We start from the raw sequence: 24,377 nt of genomic DNA on the forward strand, positions 1-24,377 counted from the left end.
GAGATCCCTACCTGGATTCGGTGTTTCTTGTTAACGATGATGTTCAAGGCAGCTTGACCGGAAGTAAAAAGGTGAGAATCTTAATTATAATCATTCTACATTTTATTTGGCACAATTAATTAATTTAGGATTCAACTTTCTTGATGAGCAACAATCATCATTATATATGTATGCTAATTATAATACTATAAATAATACTCACAATTTATATAAATTACATAACCATAGCTCAGCTGAAAAAGGTCAAAACTCACCCAAAACATGGAATAGCACAAAACAAAGTTAATGTCTCATATCAAAAGTCAATGCCCTTAACTTGAAAAGTTCCTTTGACATTGTTTAAACAATGATTGTCCAAATATTTAGTATTCAATGATGCAGTTGACCCTGGAAATGTTCCTTGTATCCACATTTCAGTCTTATTCCATTTATTAATCGACACTGAAAGTTAACCATACTAACTGAATCTGTATCAAACTGAATACCTTTCAGATGCAAATTTCAAAAGGACAAGGTTTTACCTGAAAGCATGTTTATTTACACAAAGTAACTGACTGACACCTCAGAAAGCAGACAACGTACACAGCCCAATACAACACAATACACATCAATACCAAAAGGAAGTGAATGATAATCACAGCGACTCGGTAAAGCTGGATGGCGACACTAAAGGCTCCCCCCGTGATGAGACTCATGCTCAGTGACGGCTGGTGGTTATTTTGCGAATGCATTACATTTATCAATAGGCCTACTTCACAGGGCTCCAGACGCCATGAGGTCACCTTTATATCTCTGTTCATAACTTTCATATAATGTGAATGATTTTTAAACAAGAATAAGGTGTAGAGAATTGCGTGTCTTTATTTGAAGCACAATTATAAATAAAAAGAAAAAATAAGGTGTTTAAAGTGCTTCACTGAGCTGAAATTGAACATTTCGAACTAAACCATTAAGCAAAATAAAACTTTTTTTGTGATTAAAGTATTAGACAATTAAAATGTTGACCGGTCTCCCTTTGCGCAAAATGCGGCTGTAGACGATCACACACTCTTTGGTAGAGACGTCTGTGTCGCCGTCAATCATGAAGGACATCTATGTGGCGTATCCGACGTCCGCAGCTGTCTTTTGCTTTAAGGTGTCGCCTATTATCGCAATGAATTGTGCACATGCCATCTCATTGCTATACGTCGGGTTGACGTTTAATCCATTTTTCTTCATGAGAATAATTTCGGATTTAAATTTGGTGAATGGCAACTCCTCTTTGGCAATGTTGTATGCAACATTAAATTTGATCATTTCCGATTCCTTAGAGAACCTTATTGTTACTGCCTGTCGCTGAAATGCAGCTGGGAGGGGGGCCACTTTCTCTACACACTTGTCATGTTGGGTTATTTAGATATGCTTTTTTAATGTATCGATACGAAACGTTGTTGACCCGCTTACAAATGCACTATTACCGGCCATATTCTGACCGGCTGAATGACTTTAGCCCAAATGGGAAGCATATGAAGGGGGCGTGTCACGATACCTGTCAATCAAAATTGAATGGAAGCTTACGCTACTCCGCTTGGGCTGAATACATTTAGCCCATTCACAGGAAAAAAAACAAGATATATCATGTATCCTGGGTTTTTCTGTCACTTTTTGGTGCAGTTGCTGCTTTAGGTTCTACCAAAATTTAAAACAAAATGTTCTAAGGTTTATAATAATATTTTTTCATTTTTACTGTAAAAGGGCTTAGCCCTGTTAGCCCATTTATACCAGCCGTCCCTGCTCATGCTATATATGCCAGATTGACTGAGAAGCAACATACTGAGGGCCCTATCTTGCATCCGGCGCAAGTGACTTGGTCACTGGCGCATGTGTCGTTGCTAGTTTACAACTGGCGCAGAGCGTTCTTTTCCCACCAGCGCCACTCGCCGGTAAATTAGGGATTGATCATGCGCCCCAAGGGGCGGTTCGGCGGAAGGAGGAGGCGTGTTTTCAGAGACGGTATTTTGCCGTCTCTGAATACCATTGCGCTACTGACCAGGAAATACCTGGTTTAAAGTCAGTGGCACGTTGTTCAGATGCTATTTTAAGGGCGCATGCATACATGCGCATGCGATGCATACGGATTGCTTGTGCACCTCGCGCATACACTTTGCTTCTCTCATCTACCCGCACATTCTTGGTAAATTATTTGGGAAAGAACAGCTGATGCAGCGGTAATAAGTTGTACTTTTAAATCAATGCATCTGCAAACACCGTACAGCAAACACATATTTTCTTGACACAGACATCGTGTAGGCCTACATGCCCATAACTTTTAGGATTGATGAGTAGGCCTATTTGATCGTGAAAAACATTGTTTTACCGCGAGTGAGTGTTAAAAGGAATGAATGAATGCGGGCGCGCGTGTGTGCTCTGTTTAAACGCACGCAAACTAAACGCTTCTCAAGCGGGTAAAAGTTAGCAGCAGGTTGGATATTCGCCGGATATTCAGTTTTGCAATCGGATTCATCCCGCAATCGGCTTCATCAACACAATTGCACTATATTACGGGTGTAGTATGTTGAGGACAGTAGGCTATAGGACAGCGTATTGACAAAAAATCACACCGAAATTAGTTGTTGCTATCGATATCTGTGCAAGAACAGTGCTGTAATCTACGGTCCGGCTGCAATCTGTTTTAGGGACCGTCCACAAATTACACCCCACGGACTGGTGACATAGACGTTACCATGGAATTGTTTCAGGAAAGAAATCACCAATAATCAATCAAAACACATATTCTCATTCTGATTGCTGTAGTACTTGCCAATGGTGGGCTTTTATTTACTACGAGTCATTATTTGATGACATTTTGTATTATAGCGAATGAGGATGCAATTGATATTTTTAAATATTCACCAAAAATCAATAAAACTACATTTTCTCATTCTGATTGCTGTAGTACTTGCCGATGGTGGGATTTTACTTACTACGGGTCATTATTTGTTCATATTTTACATAATAGTGAAACAGGATACAATTAATAGTTTAAATTTTCACCAAAAATCAATAAAACTACATTTTCTCATTCTGATTGCTGAAGTACTTGCCAATGGTGGGCTTTTACTTACTACGGGTCATTATTTGTTCATATTTTACATAATAGTGAAACAGGATGCAATTAATAGTTTCAAATATTCACCAAAAATCAATGGATATACATTTTCGCATTCTGATTGCTGTAGTACTTGCCGATGGTGGGCTTTTACTTACTACGCGTCATTATTTGTTCATATTTTACATAATAGTGAAACAGGATGCAATTAATAGTTTAAAATATTCACCAAAAATCAATAAAACTACATTTTCTCATTCTGATTGCTGTAGTACTTGCCAATGGTGGGCTTTTACTTACTACGGGTCAGTATTAGTTCATATAGTAAAAAACATTTTGGTGAATATTTCAAACTATTAATTGCATCCTGTTTCACTATTATGTAAAATATGAACAAATAATGACCCGTAGTAAGTAAAAGCCCACCATCGGCAAGTACTACAGCAATCAGAATGCGAAAATGTATTTCCATAGATTTTTGGTGAATATTTGAAACTATTAATTGCATCCTCATTCGCTATAATGCAAAATGTCAACAATTAATGACACGTAGTAGCCTAAGTAAAAGCCAACCATTGGCAAGTACTACAGCAATCAGAATGAGAAAATTTACTTTTATTGATTTTTGGTGAATATTTTAAACTATTAATTGCATTGTGTTTCACTATTTTGCAAAATATCAACAAATAATGACCCGTACTAAGTAAAAGCCCACCATTGGCAAGTACTGCAGCAATCAGAATGAGTAAATGTAGTTTTATTGATTTTTGGTGAATATTTTAGCTATTAATTTCATCCTGTTCCACTATTATGCAAAATATCAACAAATAATGACCCATAGCAATCAGAATGAGAAAATATGTTTCAAGTGATTTGTCGTGATTACTTTCCTGAAACAATTCCATGGTAATGTTTATGCCACCAGTCTGTGGGGTGTAATTTGTAGACGGTCCCTAAAACAGACAGCAGCCAGGATGTTGATTTAAGAGCTTTTCTCGCACAGATATCGATAGGAGCAACATGTCACTGTGATTTTTGTTGATACGGTGTCCCATGCTGTCCTCAACAAACTACAGCCGTAATGAATTGCAATTGGGTTGATTAAGCTGATTGCGGGGTAAATGAAAACCGAATATCCAGCGAATATCGAACCTGCGGCTGACTTTTACCCGCTACACTAGCATCATCATCTCATCTTCGTTCTCTTATCCGGGGTCGGGTCGCGGGGGGAGCAGCTCAAGCAGGGGGCCCCAGACTTCCCTTTCCCGGGCCACATTGACCAGCTCTGACGGGGGGATCCCGAGGCGTTCCCAGGCCAGTGTTGAGATATAATCTCTCCACCTAGTCCTGGGTCTTCCCCGAGGTCTCCTCCCCACTGGACGTGCCTGAAACACCTCCCAAGGAAGGCGCCCAGTGGGCATCGTTACCAGATGCCCGAACCACCTCAGCTGACTCCTTTCTAAGTAAAGGAGCAGCGGCTCTAATCCGAGTTCCTCACGGATGGCTGAGCTTCTCACCCTATCCCTAAAAAGGGAGACGCCAGCCACCCTTCTGAGAAAACTCATCTCGGCCGCTTGTACCCGCGATCTCGTCCTTTCGGTCATCACCCAACCCTCATGACCATAGGTGAGGATAGGAACGAAGATCGACCGGTAGATCGAGAGCTTTGCCTTGCGGCTCAGCTCTCTTTTCGTAACAACGGTGCGGTAAAGCGAACGCAATACCGCCCCCGCTGCTCCGATTCTCCGGCCAATCTCACGCTCCATAGTTCCCTCACTCGCGAACAAGACCCCGAGGTACTTGAACTCCTTCACTTGGGCAAACTAAAAACGTAACGCATAATACAATCAATGGCAATGTCTATTACAAATGCATATTAGGATAGCATACAATACTGATAAGAAACAATGTTTATAATGTATTGCGTATATCATTAAATAGAACCACAGTTACCGCATATCATAGCCTATGTTATAGCCTATCATACGTTTTCTTTGCCGACATTTATTTGAGTACTCAGTATTTCTGAGGTTGTGGAAGAAACCCCCTTATTCCATGTGTGAATTAGGCCATATTATTTGGCAATAAACTAAGCCATTTGCAGTTTGAAATTCATGTGCATCTGTCTCATCGGAGACTGCAGACGCGCTGTCAAAATATCAACTCGTCCGATTCAAATGCGCTCATGGCTCTTAAAGGGGATGGGAGCTGGCACTCTCATTGGTTTGTTGCACGTTACGCCCAAACCACACCTACGGGTAATTAGGCTGCTTCAGACCAACCCATTTGACACTTGCGCCGCGAGGCAAGCGTCATTTATCCGCCTGTAAAATAGCGATAGCGCCGTAGAACCGCCCACAAAGCTACTTGCGCTTTGCGCTTCCCACTTGCGTTTCAGAAAACGCAAGTGGGAAAAATAGGGCCCTGAGTGTTGATCAGCTGGATGTATGTAATTAGTAATTGTGAAGGCGAAATTGTTTAAAATGATGACATTATAAAATGTGTTGTTAATAACCACTTTGTTTGGAGGTTTGTACATGTTGTTTTGAAAATGTTCACTATTTGATAATTGTGCCGAAGTCCATCAGAATAACCGTTTGCTGGATGTGGGCGTAGAAGTTGTCTCTCATAACAGAACACATTCTTTGGCAAACTAGAGGGGCTGTGTGTGTGTGTGTGTGTGTGGCTGTCTGTTTGCGTGTCTGTTGATGAATGTGTTTCTATTATGACCCATGCATTCATATTTACTTTCAGTCATTAAAGACCATCATATTTGTGTGTGTAATATTATGAGCATGCATGTGTATAGTAATGTCAGATGTCTGACTTCAGCCTTCAAATAATGTCATTTACAAACTTGAGTTATTAATAGCACCTAAACAGCCTATTCATCTGAAATAAATAAACATTTATCTAATTGGAAATATGCAGTATATTGCATATTATTTTATTTGTTGTCTTTTTGCACTATTATGTTATTATGTTATATTATATATGTTGTGGTAAATATACTATTGGCACATTTGGAGTATGGGGAAACGGATTTTCGGTCCTATATGTAACTTGTTGAACGGTCGGTCTGACAATAGAGTTCACTTTGACTTTGACTTTTAGCGACAGCAGTCTCTACCTGTAAGTGACAGCAGTCTCTACCTGTTAGTGACAGCAGTCGCTATCTGTTAGTGACAGCATATACCTGTTAGTGAAAACATCTACCTATTAGTGACAACATCTACCTGTTAATGACAACAGTCTCTACCAGTTAGTGACAACATCTATATGTTAGTGATAAAAGTCTCAACCTGTTAGTGACAGCATTCTCTACCTGTTAGTGACTGCAGTCTCTACCTGTTAGTGACAGTTTTCTCTACATTTTAGTGACAACAGTCTCTACCTGTTGGTGACTGTAGTCTCTACCTGTTAGTGACAACAGTCTCTACCTGTCAGTGACAACAGTCTCTACCTGTCAGTGACAACATCTATATGTTGGTGATAAAAGTCTCAACCTGTTAGTGACAGCTTTCTCTACCTGTTAGTGACTGCAGTCTCTACCTGTTAGTGACAGTTTTCTCTACATGTAAGTCACAACAGTCTCTAGCTGTTAGTGACAACAGTCTCTACCTGTTAGTGACTGCAGTCTCTACCTGTTAGTGACAACAGTCTCTACCTGTCAGTGACAACATCTATATGTTAGTGATAAAAGTCTCAACCTGTTAGTGACAGCTTTCTCTACCTGTTAGATACTGCAGTCTCTACCTGTTAGTGACAGTTTTCTCTGCATGTTAGTGACAACAGTCTCTACAAGTTTGTGCAGTAGTCTCTACCCGTTAGTTTATATTAGTTTATTTAGTTTAATTGTTTCAGGGAACATGTACAAGATACATTAGTTACGTAGTGCAAAAAGATGTTCTGTACCAGATTCTAGCCAAAAGGTAATTTCCATCTGCACTCCCTGGGCAGGTAAGAGCAATAGAATAAAACATGCATGCCCACACACACAGACTCACACACACACACACACACACACACACACACACACACACACACACACACACACACACACACACACACACACACACACACACACACACACACACACACACACACACACACACTGCATATAATCAATAAGTATCATAGAAGTTATTGCCATATGCAGAATAACTGAGTAAAGAATGATGATTAGTGCTGATTAATGCTGAAAAGACTGATTACCTAATATCCTTTATTTTTTCCCTCACGTGAGAAAGCACCAATTTCTGTAATTTCTTTTCGATTGTTTGGGAGAGTGTTCCATGCTTTAGTTGCTGTAAAGGAGAAGGCTGGTTGTGCAAATACAGCGCTCCAATTTTGGAGGCTACAATCTCACCTTGTGAAGGATCTAGTAGCTCTGCCTGTTCATTCAGCACATGGTTGGACACATTTTTTCAAAGGTGGTGGAGCAGCATTATGAATTATTTTGTGTATTAGGTGCATGTCAGAACACAGTATAAGGTTATCAAGGCTAAGCTTGTTATACTTTTATTTCACAGTGGTGGTACTGCATTTATCTTTTGTCTAAAATTTAGTCCTATTTACACATGTCGAAGATCCAGAACAGTTTGCTACCAAATAAGACCCATGTCTTATTTGTCAAATCCCATTAGTGACAGAAGTCTCTACCCATTACTGACAGCAGTCTCTACCCGTTAGTGACAACAGTCTCTACCTGTTAGTGACAGCATTCTCTACCCATTAGTGACAACAGTCTCTAACTGTTAGTGACAGCAGTCTCTACCCGTTAGTGACAACAGTCTCTACCTGTTAGTGACAGCATTCTCTACCGGTTAGTGAAATTATCTACCTGTTATTGACAACATTCTCTTCCCGTTAGTGACAACAGTCTATACCCGTTAGTGACAGCAGTCTCTACCCATTAGTGACAACAGTCTCTAACTGTTAGTGACAGCAGTCTCTACCCGTTAGTGACAACAGTCTCTACCTGTTAGTGACAGCAGTCTCTACCTGTTAGTGAAGCTGAACTTACCCGTGGCGGAGCAGCAGCTGTGAAGATCGTCAGAACTCAGGTCTCCCAAACAGTGTTACTTTATAAGTCCCGCCTCTTATGCAGGGCTGTCACTCTGAGGGGACGGGGGTCAGAGCGTCGATGGGGCTTGCAAACACACACATGCACAAATAGACACACAAACATGCTTTCAGGCACAAACCCGCACACACAAATAAATGCACACACACAACACACAAATATACACAGACAAAGGCTAGCAAACAAACACACATGCACACACATACCACACACACTCCCACAGACATACACACACTGGCATGCACAAACTCAAACACACATATGGTAACACAAACACACACATACATACACGGACAGATTCCAATAACTTTATGTACCAAAAACACACACATAAATGTGTTTTTTCACATTCTTTTCATCCATACACAGACAGACACACACACACACACAAGACAATGTTCCGGTGTCACCCATAATATTGATAGTAAATACAACTTCTAAAGCGTGGACGCCTGTCACATACTGCCAGCATCTAATCTGCCTCAATGTCTCTGTTTGGAGGATAACAGAGGCTAGCATTACACCCCCCCCACACCCCTCTCACCTTCAGCGGTGCCAAGAGATCCCCTCCTCCTCTTCCTCCAACTCCTCCTCTTCCTCCTTCTCCCCCTCTTCCTCCAGCTCCTCTTCCTCCTCCACCTCTTCCTCCTCCTTGTCCTCCTCCTCCTCATCTTCCTCCTCTTCTTCAACCCCCTCTTCCTCCCCCTCCCCTCCCTTCTCCTCCTCCTCTCACTCCTCCACCTCCTCTTCCTTTCCTCCTCCGCCTCCTACCCGTCCTGCTCCTGCTATTCCTCAACCATCTCCTCTTCCTCAACCTCCTTCTCCTCTTCTACCTCCTACTCCTCTTCCTCCTCCTTCCCTTCCTCAACCATTCTCACTCTCTTGCTATCTTTCTCTCTCTCAATCTCTCTCTCACTCTCTCTCCCTCTTTCTCACTCTCTCTGTATCAATCTCACTCTCGCTCTCAATCTCTTTGTCTCACTTTCTCCCAATCTCACTATCTCTCTGTCTCACTTTCTATCCCTCTCTCTATTTCTGTCCTACTCTCTCTCACTCTGTATCTCAATTCAATTCAATTCAAAAAAGCTTTATTAGCATGAGAAACAAACATTAACATTGCTAAAGCAGATGAACAATTAGGAGGTCAAAGTATAAAACGTTAAATAAAATATATATATATTGACAGATCAGATATTTTACAATTTCTGAAAATGTTGGGTATTATACAAATTCCAGTGTCTCCTATAGACAGATAAATGAAAGATACACTCTAAATACACAGTATTTACAATATGGGGGACATGTGCAATAGTGCAATCACTGTTGGATGAGTCTGTTTAAGGGGAGTTTGAGGTCCTTCTATCATCACAACAGGTGACAAATCTGACTGCTGTGATCGCACATTGTTGTACTTCTCCCAACTGATATGGTAGTTTGTTAGCCTATGGTCTGACTGGGAGGAAGACAGAAAGTGCAGCTCAGTTTCCAGTTGGTTTTGTGTGCAGTGGGAGCCCTGTCTTCTCTTGGGAGCCTGGTCTGTCTGTTGCGTCCCTTCTCGATGGCCAGGCTTTGTCCGCTGTTAAGGGACAAGAAGAAGTGGTCTCTTTCCAATGTAACAAATAGTTATCCTTCTGTTTTCTTATAATTCGATTTTTGCCTGATGTAGTTGTGTGTTGGACAGAGGCAAGCTGGCTAAAGGGACATTTTTCTGGGTGTAGCTCGCTGTGGGTGAGGGCCTGGTTGTGGAGTGTGTTTCTGACACATTCCTTAAAGGTCCCATGACATGCTATTTTATGGATGCTTTAATATAGGTATTAGTGGGCCACTAACAGTATTCAAAGACGTTCCCGAAATTCAGCCGTGGTGCAGAGTTACAGCCACTCCGAGCCAGTCGCACATTGAGCTTCCCCCAAATGCGCTGTTTTGGTGTCTGTAGCTATAATGCAAATGAGGAGGAGCGAGGCGGGTCAAGGAGGAGGGTGGGGGTGTGGCCCTGAGCAGCTCGCAGCCACGGTACCGTGCGCTCTGTTTACAGTAGGCCTGCAGCGGATTCGAATTGTATCCGAATCCGTTCGGTTCGTTTACCACAGTTCGGAGCATTCTGGAGATCCGCGGATTTCGGTTTCATGAAGGCATTGCCTTGTGTAGCGTATTTTGCCTACTGTAGCCTACGTCCGATACAAAAGGGTGTTTAGGACCCAGCGGAATGCATTCTCTCCAGTGCTGCCCGAGCCAATGAGGTAGCTGTAATAGGTTGTTTTCTGAAGTTCAAGCGCACGATTCCTAAATTTAAAGAAAGTAATTGGTACAATTATATTCTAAATATACGGGAGATAAATACAAACGGGTGATAAACGGGATAACGGCCTTCGAGGTCGACCGGTTTGATGGAAATAATGGACAGGTAGAGGCAACTCTGGCTTCATGCTGCGCTCGTCGCCAGAGTTCTAAGCCTCGTCGGCCGTTATCCCTTACATGTGTCAGTGCACCATGTTTTCAAATGCATTTAGGGGAACATTTATTGCACAAAAAAGCCTTGCAAGTTGTCTGATTGCAGTCAATTAACACATTGCAAATAGCCTGTGGGTCTCATTCATTTTTGTGTTTCTCCCCCAAACCCTCCGTCAAAAAAAAGTCCGCCTTTTTACTACCACGGACATGATCCTAATCCGAACCCTATCCGAAACCGAGGCCCAAAACGGTTATCTGAACCGAACCGTGGACACACTGATCCGTTTCACCCCTAGTTTACAGTGGATGTATCGCAATGGCGAGGCGTACACAGCCTTTAGCCGTGTTCTGTAAATATTCTAGAAGACACGGGAGTCCTGGAGCTCTATATCTAAATAATATCATATTATACATCGATATCTATATCATATAATATATATTATCACGGCCAAAAGCTGTGTGAGCCGATATTATGAATCTCAAATGACCGCGTTGGGTTCTCCGACGTTCCTGGTTCTTCCACGTCCACATCAATCTGAAGTAGATTGAACCGCGACATGGAGGAGAAAGGGATTGTTGCCGGGAAGCGCTTAGGCACCTCCGCCTCCTGCAGATCCGAGGAGCTGATTTGGAATGTGGTCCCATATGTCGTCATAAAGGATCTAAGCTCCTCCCCTTTCTCTGCCTTGCCCGCCCAGAGAATTTGGCCCGCCAATGAGACACGACGGTGCGAGCGCCACATGTGTGTGTGTGTGTGTGTGTGTGTGTGTGATTACAAAGCCTTAAAACCACCTTAAGTATTTAAGTATTTTTGCATAGGTATACTTAAATTTGAATTTATACCATGAAATAGACAAAAAAAAGAAAAGAAAACTTCAACTTAAGTGAATAGCAACCTATAAAATTGAACATACACATGGTACATTTTGCTAAACAATGATGTTTTATACATTTAAAAGTCCAGAGGGGTATTCCACAAAGCCTTTTTATCACATAACTGGGTAAGTTAACCCAGGGTTTGCGGTAACCCTAGGTTTTCCGTTCCAAAAGGATCACGGTATGTTAGTTGCTACAGAAACATATGCTCTGAATCAAACCTGGTCGGACCAGGTTTTGCGCAGGTTAAGTTTGAAACATAACCCGGTTTTGGGTATTTCAACCGGCGTTCACCGCAGATTTCATGTGTTCACAATGGCATGCCCTTTTGATGAGAGAACTGCTGATATCGGCACGCAAATTATACGTGCAATCCACCGGGAGCGATTGATAAGACCACGGCTCGACATCTTGGCATATCGGATGACTTTTTGCTGGAGTGGAGAGATATAGATTCTCGCGCAAATCTTTGATATATTTAAATAGCCTTGCATAGCCAACACTACCAATCGAGGACCTGGCCTCAGTTCACTCCAGACTATTTGCGTAGCCCTCCGTTTTTTTCAAATGGTAGTTTTATCTAGACTATAATGTTGGAGATGCTGAGCACATCTCAGTCGTTTCAGATGACCCATCCAAGATTTGTATCGGCCTCCTATCATACAAAGAGCAATATTGTCTGAGGACTATGCCGAGAGGCATTTAGGCTACAACATAAAGCATAAAATAGTCCTAACGGACTTGCATCCACTGGAGAATGTTCGATCGTAGCCGGCGGCTTCATTACAAGCACTGATCCATCTTGATCTGTGAAGTTGATGAATTGTGGGGTATGGCCCCTGACTCTCTGAGGTGGTAGGTACCTCCAGGTACCCCCTCCATGCTAGGGCGCCCTGAATTTATGTTTATTAACAGCTCCTCCACCGGGGTCAAGACCATTTGAGGGCCAGATCCAGTCTGCCGACTGTCGGCATTTTCACGATTGGCTTAAAAAAATGGCTTATTTAAATTTATACCAATACGATAGTGGGAAAAGCTTACCGGTTTGTAAGGTTTTTATGCTTCATTTTTATACTTGATCCTCTGACCGCTTGGAAGCAATCGGAGTACATATTTTTTTAGAAGAAAGGGGTTATGTGGTAGGATCTTTAAGAATGCTTAACTGGGATATTTATATATTCATGGCTCAAATATTAAGGATCATGCTTTTGACGTGTAACAAACGCATTTACGCGGTCAGCGATCCGCTGCCAGGCTTTGGTTCTCCGGGTTGCAGAGGCTTTAGCGTTCCCTTTTCTTGTGATAATGTCCTTCTCCTCGTCATAGCTCTCCAGGAGAACCTGGAGTTCCATTTCATTGAAATAAGCGGCCCGTTTCGCCATATCGATCAGGGTTTCCATGATCCATACATCACGTCTTTTTAGGTTTGGCGTGGACGCACACAACCCTGTGTTAACCAACCCCGAGATGATTGAACTAATGCATAACCGCTGCTGTGGAACTGAAAACTCTGGGTTGGTCGGCACAGGGTTAATCAACCTAGAGTTCAGCGTTAACTCAGTGTTTGTTAAACCTCCGTTCGTGGAACACCCCTCAGTAGTGTCTGTGTTACAAGAGGAAATAAAAAATAAAATAAAATAAAGAACACTTTGGCCCAAAATGCTGACATCCATGAAAATATGGGATAATGCCGAAAAATGTACAATACAACAAAATATGCATTACAGTTCAGAATCTGTACACAAAATGGTATCAAACAATATTAACCTGAACAAAACAATGTGTTGATGTCACAGCAGTGGGGTATTCCACAAAGCTGTTTTATCACATAACCGGGTAAGTTAACCCAGGGTTTGCGGTAACCCTATGTTTTCCGTTCCAAAATGAATACGGTATGTTAGTTACTATAGAAACATATGCTCTGAATCAAACCTGGTATGAGCAGGTTTTGCGCAGGTTAAGTTTGGAAAATAACCCTGTTTTGGGTATTTAAACCCGCATTCACCGCAGATATCATGTGTTCACAATGGCATGCCCTTTTGATGATAGGCCTGTTGATATCAGAGCGCAAATTATTCGTGCAATCCACCAGGAGCGATTAATAAGACCATGGCTCGACATCTTGGCATATCGGAGGACTTTTTGCTGGAGAGATATACAGTAGATTCTCGCGCAAATCTTTAATACATTTAAATAGCCTTCTCCAGCCTTACATAGCCAACACTACCATTCCTGGCCTCAGTTCCCTCCAGACTATTTGCGTAGCCCTCCGTTTTTTGCAAATGGTAGTTTTATCTATAATGTTGAAGATGCTGAGCACATCTCAGTACTTTCAGATGACCCATCCACGTCCGGAACAAGATTTTCATCGGTCTCCTATCATACAAAGAGCAATATTTGCTGAGTACTATACCGAGAGGCACTTACAACAGAAAGTATAAAATAGTCCTAACGGACTTACATCCACTGGAGAATGTTCGATCGTAGCCGGCGGCTTCATTACAAGCGCTAATCTGTCTTGATCTGTGAAGTTGATGAATTGTCACTTTAGGTTTTCTACCCAGTTACCAAAAAAAAACATTTGGAACATACGCGCTGTGGCACGCACACGGTTTGCATGTGTTACTTCGAAGGCAAACAAAATCAAGAAAGTATCAAGAAGTACAAGAAAAACACAACCTACATTCAACCAGTGGGGTACCCTCAAATGGCCCCTGACTCTCTGAGGAGGTACCCCCTCCATGCTAAGGCGCCCTGAATTTGTGTCTATTAACAGCTCCTCCAGCGGGGTCAAGACAATTTGAGGGGCAGATCCAGTCTGCCGACTGTCGGCCTTTTTACGATTGGCTTAAAAAAAAGGGCTTATTTCAATTCATACCAATACAATGGTGGGAAAAGCTTACCAGTTTGTATGTTTTTATACTTCATTTTCTCTTGATCCGCTGACCGCTTGGGAGCCATCGGAGAACATATTTTTTTTAGAAGAAAAGGTTGATGTGGTAGGAACGTTAAGAATGCTTAACTGGGATATTAATAGATTAATGGCTCAAATATTAAGGATCATGCTTTTGACATGTAACTGACACATTTACGTGGTCAGCAATCTGCTGCCAGGCTTTTGTTCTCCAGGTTGCAGAGGCTTTAGTGTTCCCTTTTCTTGTGATAATGTCCTTCTCCTCATCATAGCTCTCCAGGAGAACCTGGAGTTCCATTTCATTGAAATAAGCGGCCCGTTTTGCCATTTCGATCAGGGTTTCCATGAGGACAAACTGATTTTATTTTAAAGGTCAAGTGCACTGTAACCTCATGTTTTGTTTTTATTTTTAGTATTGAACTTAAAAAAAAGAATACTCTGAGGCATTTTTCTCAAATTTGGCAAAAACTCACATTTTGATTAGGGAATTAACTGATTAAGTTTTGAAGGGGAAGGTCACTGTGGGCCCTATCTTGCATCCGGCGCAATTTACTTAATCACTGGCGCATGTGTAGTTGCTAGTTTGCAACTGGGGCAGAGCGTGCTTCTCCCTCCTGCGCCACGCTTCGGTAAATTAGGGAATGATCTTGATTGATGAGTATTTGATCGTGAGAAAACATTGTTTTACCGCGAGTGAATGTTAAAAAGAATGAATGAATGCGGATGCGCGTGTGTGTATGTGTGTGTCCTTGTCCAACCACCTTTTGTCTTGGAATCTCTGTTGCATGTTTGCTCAATAGCCTGATCACAGGCAATCGAAGCAAATCCATGGACACTTTGGCGTTGGACAGTCCACTGGCCTTTAACGCTGAGGTCATTGTGGCAAGAAGTGTGATGTGTTACAGGCAAATTGACCATTTCCAGCCAGTATGAAGGTAGATACCTAGCATAATTCACACGATCGTAAGCAAAAAAACATGCCATCATCAAGCGCACTGTTGACAGGTGAAGTTGCCCGTTGCTCCATGTCGAGTATTTGCACCATGTCGATGCATGAACTCCAGAAGGCAAACAGTGGGCTTTGTGCACAAAGTCTGCATAGTTTGAACACATTTTGTCAATTTTCTCGTTTGCACCCATGAGATCCATTGTTCTCTCTGGGAATGCACATTTGATCTCATTAATGAAATCCAAACACTCATCTCTCTCCACTGGTGGCAAAGAGTCTAAGAAGGTGTTAACTCTGGTGCGTTGCAGACTCTCACACATAAGTTTGTGTGCCCTCATGCTGCAGTTGTAGTGATGACCACTGATCACACCATTTTTGGATCCTGGGGCAACCATTTCAGACTCTATGAGTATGTCTTGCAGTCCTGCATCTCCAAACCTTTTTCTTAGAATACCGAGGTATTACATGCATGTGTGAAACTCGCTTAGTCTTATCACTAGACGCTTTGTCAAGTCTTCGTCTTTCCACTTCCTTCTGCAGTGGTTGTTTGTTCTTGACACAGGTTCAGCGACAGAACTTTGCAGCATAATGCCATTTGTATGGTGAGTGGTTCCACTGTCTCCTCCCAAAAGTCAATATTGTCCCACACCAGTATGGTTGGAGTCTTCTTCGAGAATCCAACCAGGATTTTGTCTCTGCCCTCTAGTAGTTGTAGTTGAGCATGGCTAGTGTCTAGACTGACAACTGTGTCCCATGAAGCACAATGTCCTAGTCCACTCAGCAGTGACACAACTTGTGAGAAACCTGTTAATTGGCGAATTCTTAGACCAAGACATAATGATTTGGGTGTCTGGCTCCGACCTTTTGAGGCAACATACATAATGTCTTGACAAATAGATATCTCTTTTAGTCCTATTTCATCCCTACTGACCGCAAGCGGCGGTGCTTAAAGCACCTCGTGCATGCGCATTTCGAGTACCTAGTACCAACAAAGTCACCTGAGACCCCAACGGGACACCAGGAAGGCTATATCTCCCGGTGTCGTCAGAGGATCTGTTCCTTTACATCTTCTCGCTGCGCAGTTAACGTATTAAACCTTTGTTTAGAGAAAGGAAGGACATTTTCAGCTGGCTACGTGCAGCCTCGTGACCTTCCCCGCGGCTCCGACCACAGGAAGCCCGTCCTCCAGAGGCTGTGGCTAGCTCATAATTCTAAGCAAGAAAAAGAGTTGCGTGTCGGCGTTTGTTGGTGAGGGCAGTGTGCTCGCTCCCGCTCCCAGCACTCGTTGGCCTCATTGCTCTGTTATTGTTTGTTTTTTGGTGTGTTAGCCGTTAGCTTTGCTCTGTTATAACCATCGATTTATTTGGTAACCCTTCCTTTTACAGTCCCCTAATTACTAGGTATTTACCCGGTACATGCATGGTAAATCATAGTGTATTACTGGGTAATTACCACTGGTAATAAGAAGGTAAATACAGAGGTAGTTACCCAGCAAATACATGATAAATCATAGTGTATTACTGGGTAATTACCACTGGTAATAAGAAGGTATATACAGAGGAATTATCCGGTAAATTATAGTGTATTACTGTGTAATTACCACTGGTAATAAGAAGGTAAATACAGAGGAATTACAGCTGAAGTACTAAGTAAAACCTCCACTATTACCCATCAACTCAACTAAGTAGCGTGTAGTTGTAACTGTTTTAGGTTGGTAATAACTCAGATATTGTGTACTTCCTAGGAAATTAGGAAACCAATTCTTATAAACACCTATTATCCAAGGTTTATGTTGTTAACAGCCCAAGTTTAATGATGTACTATCTAGAAATTAGCATAGTGCTTTCCAATAAAATACTTTTTCTTAGTTATTATTCGTAGCTGCACCCATTTAGAAAGGGTTTATTAGATTTACCACTATGGAATTACTTACCTGGTAGCAACCTCTGCAGGAACAGTTTTCCTCTAGTGTTATGGTACATCTTCTTAAATACTGGGTACAAAGCCGTTTGTTTCCATGGTATTACCATATAATTTATAATAGATACATTCCATTATCCATGCAGTCAAGACAAACTTGTACCATGTACGTTCTGCGACATTACCAAGTAAAACACACCAATTTACCCAGTAATTAAGCTGAAACTGTACTGTAAAAGGAAGCCTTGTTTATTTCCATGGTATTACCAGGTTCTTACCATATAATTTGTAATACATTATTCCCTCTTCCATGCAGTCAAGACAAACTTGTACCATGTACGTTCTGCGACGTTACCAAGTAAAACACGACAATTTACCCAGTAATTAAGCTGAAACTGTACTGTAAAAGGAAGCCTTGTTTGTTTCCATGGTACTACCAGGTTCTTACCATATAATTTGTAATACATTATTCCCTTTTCCATGCAGTCAACACAAACTTGTACCATGTACGTTCTGCGACGTTACCAAGTAAAACACGACAATTTACCCAATAATTAAGCTGAAACTGTACTGTAAAAGGAAGCCTCGTTTGTTTCCATGGTATTACCAGGTTCTTACCATATCATTTCTAATACATTATTCCCTTTTCCATGCAGTCAACACAAACTTGTACCATGTACGTTCTGCGACGTTACCAAGTAAAACACGACAATTTACCCAGTAATTAAGCTGAAACTGTACTTTAAAAGGAAGCCTTGTTTGTTTCCATGGTATTACCAGGTTCTTACCATATAAGTTGTAATACATTATTCCCTTTTCCATGCAGTCAACACAAACTTGTACCATGTACGTTCTGCGACGTTACCAAGTAAAACACGACCATTTACCCAGTAATTAAGCTGAAACTGTACTGTAAAAGGAAGCCTAGTTTATTTCCATGGTATTACCAGGTTCTTACCATATAATTTGTAATACATTATTCCCTTTTCCATGCAGTCAACACAAACTTGTACCATGTACGTTCTGCGACGTTACCAAGTAAAACACGACAATTTACCCAGTAAGTAAGCTGAAACTGTACTGTAAAAGGAAGCCTAGTTTGTTTCCATGGTATTACCAGGCTCTTACCATATAAGTTGTAACTGGTTATTCCCTTTTCCATGCAATCAACACAAACCATATATGTTCTGCAACATCGTTCACCAGTAGTTAAGCACTTTAATTGTTGTTATAAAACCCCAAACCACTGTTGATGAAAGGCATATTAAAATTATACAAAATCAAAGGCTTATCTTTCAAACAATGCATATCTCACTAACAGGCACTGAACACTGAAGAAATCTGACAAAAAAAAGAGCCGTCCACATCAACTCAATTTAAATGTTACTGATGGTGTTTTCATAAAACACATGACATTGTTATGGCAAGTGACCACCTGCAGTCTCCACATCTGGGATTTGAAGGCTGACCAAGACCTGACCAGGTACCTCCAAATCTCCCCTTCCATACTGTAATAAAGAATCAGAGGACAAGAAAATAAACATTAGGACTGTCAATTAATTAACATTTCTAGAACATGTAGAACTCAAAGATTATTTTGTTTATTAGTTTAAAAAAGGATGAACACTAAAAAAGTCTGATTTCTTCAGTGTTCAGTGCCTGTTTGTGAGATATGCATTGTTTGAAAGATAAGCCTTTGATTTTGTTTAATTTTAATATGCCTTTCATCAACAGTGCTTTGGGGTTTTATAACAACAATTAAAGTGCTTAACTACTGGTGACCGATGTTGCAGAACATATATGGTTTGTGTTGATTGCATGGAAAAGGGAAAAACCAGTTACAACTTATATGGTAAGAGCCTGGTAATACCATGGAAACAAACTAGGCTTCCTTTTACAGTACAGTTTCAGCTTACTTACTGGGTAAATTGTCGTGTTTTACTTGGTAACGTCGCAGAACGTACATGGTACAAGTTTGTGTTGACTGCATGGAAAAGGGAATAATGTATTACAAATTATATGGTAAGAACATGGTAATACCATGGAAATAAACAAGGCTTCCTTTTACAGTACAGTTTCATCTTAATTACTGGGTAAATTGTCTTGTTTTACTTGGTAACGTCGCAGAACGTACATGGTACAAGTTTGTGTTGACTGCATGGAAAAGGGAATAATGTATTACAAATTATATGGTAAGAACCTGGTAATACCATGGAAACAAACGAGGCTTCCTTTTACAGTACAGTTTCAGCTTAATTACTGGGTAAATTGTTGTGTTTTACTTGGTAACATCGCAGAACATACATGGTACAAGTTTGTGTTGACTGCATGGAAAAGGGAATAATGTATTACAAATTATATGGTAAGAACCTGGTAATACCATGGAAACAAACGAGGCTTCCTTTTACAGTACAGTTTCAGCTTAATTACTGGGTAAATTGTCGTGTTTTACTTGGTAACGTCGCAGAACGTACATGGTACATGTTTGTGTTGACTGCATGGATAATGGAATCTATTATAAATTATATGGTAAGAACCTGGTAATACCATGGAAACAAACGGCTTCGTACCCAGTATTTAAGAAGATGTACCATGACACTAGAGGAAAACTGTTCCTGCAGAGGTTGTTACCAGGTAAGTAATTCCATAGTGGTAAATCGAATAAACCCTTTCTAAATGGGTGTAGCTATGAATAATAACTAAGAAAAAGTATTTTATTGGAAAGCACTATGCTAATTTCTAGATAGTACATCATTAAACTTGGGCTGTTACCAACATAAACCTTGGATAATAGGTGTTTATAAGAATTGGTTGCCTAATTTCCTAGGAAGTACACAATATCGGAGTAATTACCAACCTAAAACAGTTACAACTACACGCTACTTAGTTGAGTTGATGGGTAATAGTGGAGGTTTTACTTCGTACTTCAGCATTAATTCCTCTGTATTTACCTTCTTATTACCAGTGGTAATTACACAGTAATACACTATAATTTACCGGATAATTCCTCTGTATTTACCTTCTTATTACCAGTGGTAATTACCCAGTAATACACTATGATTTACCATGTATTTACCGGGTAACTACCTCTGTATTTACCTTCTTATTACCAGTGGCAATTACCCAGTAATACACTATGATTTACCATGTATGTACCGGGTAAATACCTAGTAATTAGGGGACTGTAAAAGGAAGGGTTACCATTTATTTTCCATATAACTTACCGGTGAAGGCGGTGCCTTCGCTCCCGGTAACGTTTTAATTTGGTGTTCCTTTTTAAGCAGCAGCGCTTATGCTCAAGCTATTTAATATTGGTTGATTTTATTTTCTGGTGAAGGCAGTGTTCTCGCTCCCGCTCCCAGTAACGCCGCATTTGGCCCTTATTTGTTGACAATTAGTAGCAGCAATCAGGCAAATTAGTTTTCTGTTTCTTTTCTGTTCAATTTACTGGCGAGGGAAGTGCTCTCACATCCGCTTCCAGTTACGCTGCCTGTGGCTGCCTCCGTAATGGCCCGGCATGATGGAGCTGGGTGCTATGGGTGCCCCCCCCAAAGAGAAGGCAAGGGGCAGGCTGGCCTCCAAGGTGGACGGATTGGCGGCCGACATGGAGCAAATGCGGTCGCTCCTCCTGGCCCTTCAGCCTGAGAGTGGTCAGGGGCTGGCTGGGCTACAGCCTGGCCCTCCCTCGCCTCAGTTTGACGATGCCCTCTCTCTGGCAGCTTCGGCTAACCTCTTTAACAAGGTTATGACAGAGGGCAATGCCTCCCACATATTGGACGAGGCCTCCTGCTCCTCTGCACAAGGCTCTCTGCAGGGTCAGCAGACACCTCCATGGCGGCCGTCATGCGGATGGCTCTGGCTCGCCTACAGCTCGATGCTGCGCAGACTGAGTCGGCCCAGGCCAGCGCCTTCTTCACCCGTAACCCTGTCCCGGCCACATTCTCTGTCCCTCCTTCAGAGGATTACTTGAAGGAGCTTGTGGGAGGGACACCAGGGCCTTTTCCCATTCAATGTCGGATGCCTGGACCTTGGCTGCCATGCAGAATGTGGCACAGGTTGGGCTAGGCCACAAGTCACCAGTCGAGCCTGCCATCGCCTCCCTAATTCTGGCTCCTGATGAAGCTCTGAGGCAAAATGACAACCTCCTTTCAGGCCTATGACGCTGCGGCACGCATGGGTCGTCCCACCTGTTGCTGGGTCTTTCGACCTCTCTGCAGCAGGCCCAGGTTGAGCCATCGCTGCAGAGTCTGAGTGATGCCTCATTACAGGCTTTTGCCCTCATGTCAAGGGAGTTAGGGCACGCTATGTCCACCCTGGTCCAGACTCGCCACCAGGTGTGGCTTGTGCAGTCGCCCCGGACAGAGACGTGTAGGAGGGTCCTCCGTGCGGTGCCGGTGGAACCAGGAGAGCTTTTTGGGTCAGCTGCCCTGGAGGCACTGGAGGGGGCTGCCCGAGCTAGGCAGACCAGGCAGCAGCTGTCCGGTCTCCACAGGAGTGTGTCCGCTCCTAGCAGGCCTGGGTGCCCCTCGGCTATCCCCCAGTGGCGCTCTCAGCGCCGCTGGGGGCCTACGGAGGTGGCCTACGGAGGTCTGGTGGCCTACGGAGGTCTCAGCGGCCTGCTCAACAGATGGCTTTCGGACCCCCGAACGCCTACCTTCCTGGCAGCCTCGTGCCCCACAAGCCAACCGGCGCCCCCCTAGAGCCTCAGGAGGCCGGTGGGGCAGGCACTAGGCCCATTGGGCCGTCGTCAGTTGGTTTTCCCATCAGCAGCTCAGTTACTGGGCTGCCTGTACTTCAGACCCTTGGGCGGTTTTCACCTTGACCCAAGGGTACGAATTGCAGTTCCGACTCCGGTCCCTAGCCTTCAGCCGGGTCAAAAGGACTGTCGTCAACGACCCGGCAAAGGCCTTAGCTCTGGACCAGGAGTTGTCCACCCTCCTGGCCAAGGGGGCAATCGCGCCAGTGGATCCTCCCCTGCACCCCAGAGGATTCTACTCTCTCGTAAAAAAGAAAGATGGCAGATTCCGCCCCATTCTCGACCTGAGGGGACTCAATAGGTTCTTGGAGGTCCTACCATTTCACATGCTCACCGCATCAGACACGCCGCGTGTGGTCACCAGGGGAGAGTGGACCTGAAGGACACATACTTCCATGTCCCGCACCATCAGCACTTCCTACGGTTCGCCTTTCGCGGCCGTCATTTTCAGTTCAGGGTACTTCCCTTTGGTCTCTCCCTCTCGCCGAGGGTATTCACCAGGGTGGCTGCTGCAGCTGTCGCACCCCTGGAGAGGCAGGGTATGAAGGTCCTGCCGTATTTGGAGGACCGGCTGATCTGTGCACCGTCCCAGTCTCAGGTGGCCCGGGATACGGCTCGGCTACTTTTGCACGTGGCCCGGCTGGGCCTGACGGTAAACTTCTTGAAGAGTCGCCTGGACCCATCCCACCAGGTCACATACTTGGGGATGGTCCTGGACTCGGACGCTATGAGGGCCTATCTGTCACCTCGGCGGGTAACCGACATCCTCCTCTGCCTCCCCCTCTTCGGGTATGGCAGGATGGTGCCATTCATTCTTTTCCTTCAGCTCTTGGGCAAGCTGACAGCTGCCTCAGCTGTGGTGCATCTCGGCTTGCTGTCTCTGCGCCCTATGCAGAAGTGGCTGAACAGCCTCCACTTGGACCCCAAGTGGCACAGGAACCGAAAGGTCAGGGTGTTAAGCGATGCCTCTTCTCTCTGTCCCCATGGAGAAAGAGGTTGTATATATCTGTTGGTGTACCCATGGGTACCATTCCATCCCGCCGGGAGCTGGTCTAGACAGACGCCTGCCTCTCGGGATGGGGCGCGGTTTGGCAGGGCAGGTCTGCCAAGGGGCAGTCGCTGGCCCAGAACCTCGCACACATCAATGCGCTAGAGCTCAGAGCGGTACAGCTAGCACTTTCTGCCTCAATTGAGAGGGAAGCATGTGCTAGTTCGATTAGACAAAAGGTCTGCTGTTGCCCAGATCAACCACCAAAGGGGAACCGAGATGAGTCCGAGATGCTGTGCCCGGTAAGGGCGCTTAGGGCTTACATTGCTGCTACTGCCGGTATATGGCAGTCGGAGCATGTGTGTGTGTGTGTGTGTGTGTGTGTGTGTGTGTGTGTGTGTGTGTGTGTGTGTGTGTGTGTGTGTGTGGTTACCTGCGGAAAACATTTGTGCCTGTGACAGATGGTCCTTCTGGCGTTCACCTCCCACAGTAATGTTCTCTCCTGTGCTCCCGGCCAGCAGGGAGCACAGGGCCAGCAGAAACTATTGGCAGGCCCATCTTGGACCGGAGTGTCACTTTTTTTTATTATTTTTACATTGACATCATCCTACAAACATTATTATTAATTTTTTTATATATATATTTAAATGTAAACAATATAAATAAATGAATAAGTAACAAAATAAAAGAAATAAAAAAATAGGTAAATAAATAGAAAAAATAAATAAATAACAAAACGACAAATCAATACAATAATGATAAATAATATATATATATATACACATACACACATATACATATATATATAAATATATACATATATACATACACCTACACACATACACATATATACATGTACATCCACACACACATGCATAGGCCTACATACAAACATATGTATCTGTACACATATACTACATATAAAAAAAGATAATAATAATAATAATAATAAAATAAAAAACACATACAGTATATATATTTATACACAAGTTAACTCTTCCAGCTCTTCACGACTATCTTCCGAATATTAATAATAATAGTTTAATTATAATCCATATATGTTAACCATTTATTACATCGTTTCTAAAACTCAATTTCTAGATTTCTAGTTATATAGGTTATTCTTTCCATTTCTAAAATATTATTTATATTTGACTTCCAGTTTTTAAAAGATGGTGGAGTAGGTTTTAGCCAGTTCCTTGTTATTTGTTTCATTGCTGCTATCGTAAGTATCCTAAATAAGTATTTGTCTCTTTCTGATATGAGTTCATCCGGTGTTACACCTAGAATAAAGCATTTTGGTTCAGGTACCTGGTTAATTTGGAAAATATTCGAAATAGAATATGTAA

At 42.7% G+C, this 24,377-nt stretch overlaps 1 protein-coding gene across 1 annotated transcript in view; it reads right to left on the bottom strand.

The window, feature by feature from the left end:
- The window catches only part of slc4a1b (solute carrier family 4 member 1b (Diego blood group)), a 28,635-nt gene extending 20,462 nt beyond the window's left edge, over window positions 1-8,173 (bottom strand). Inside the window, exons 1-2 of the mRNA XM_056577238.1 lie at window positions 8,115-8,173; window positions 12-52 (exon numbers count right to left, since the gene is read on the bottom strand). The gene's annotated coding sequence lies outside the window, so the exon portion shown is untranslated. The remainder of the gene's footprint in view (window positions 1-11; window positions 53-8,114) is intronic.
- Window positions 8,174-24,377: the final 16,204 nt, after the last annotated feature.

This window comes from Gadus chalcogrammus, chromosome 18 (genome assembly GCF_026213295.1).
Source record: "Gadus chalcogrammus isolate NIFS_2021 chromosome 18, NIFS_Gcha_1.0, whole genome shotgun sequence".
Classification (NCBI taxonomy): Eukaryota; Metazoa; Chordata; class Actinopteri; order Gadiformes; family Gadidae; genus Gadus; species Gadus chalcogrammus.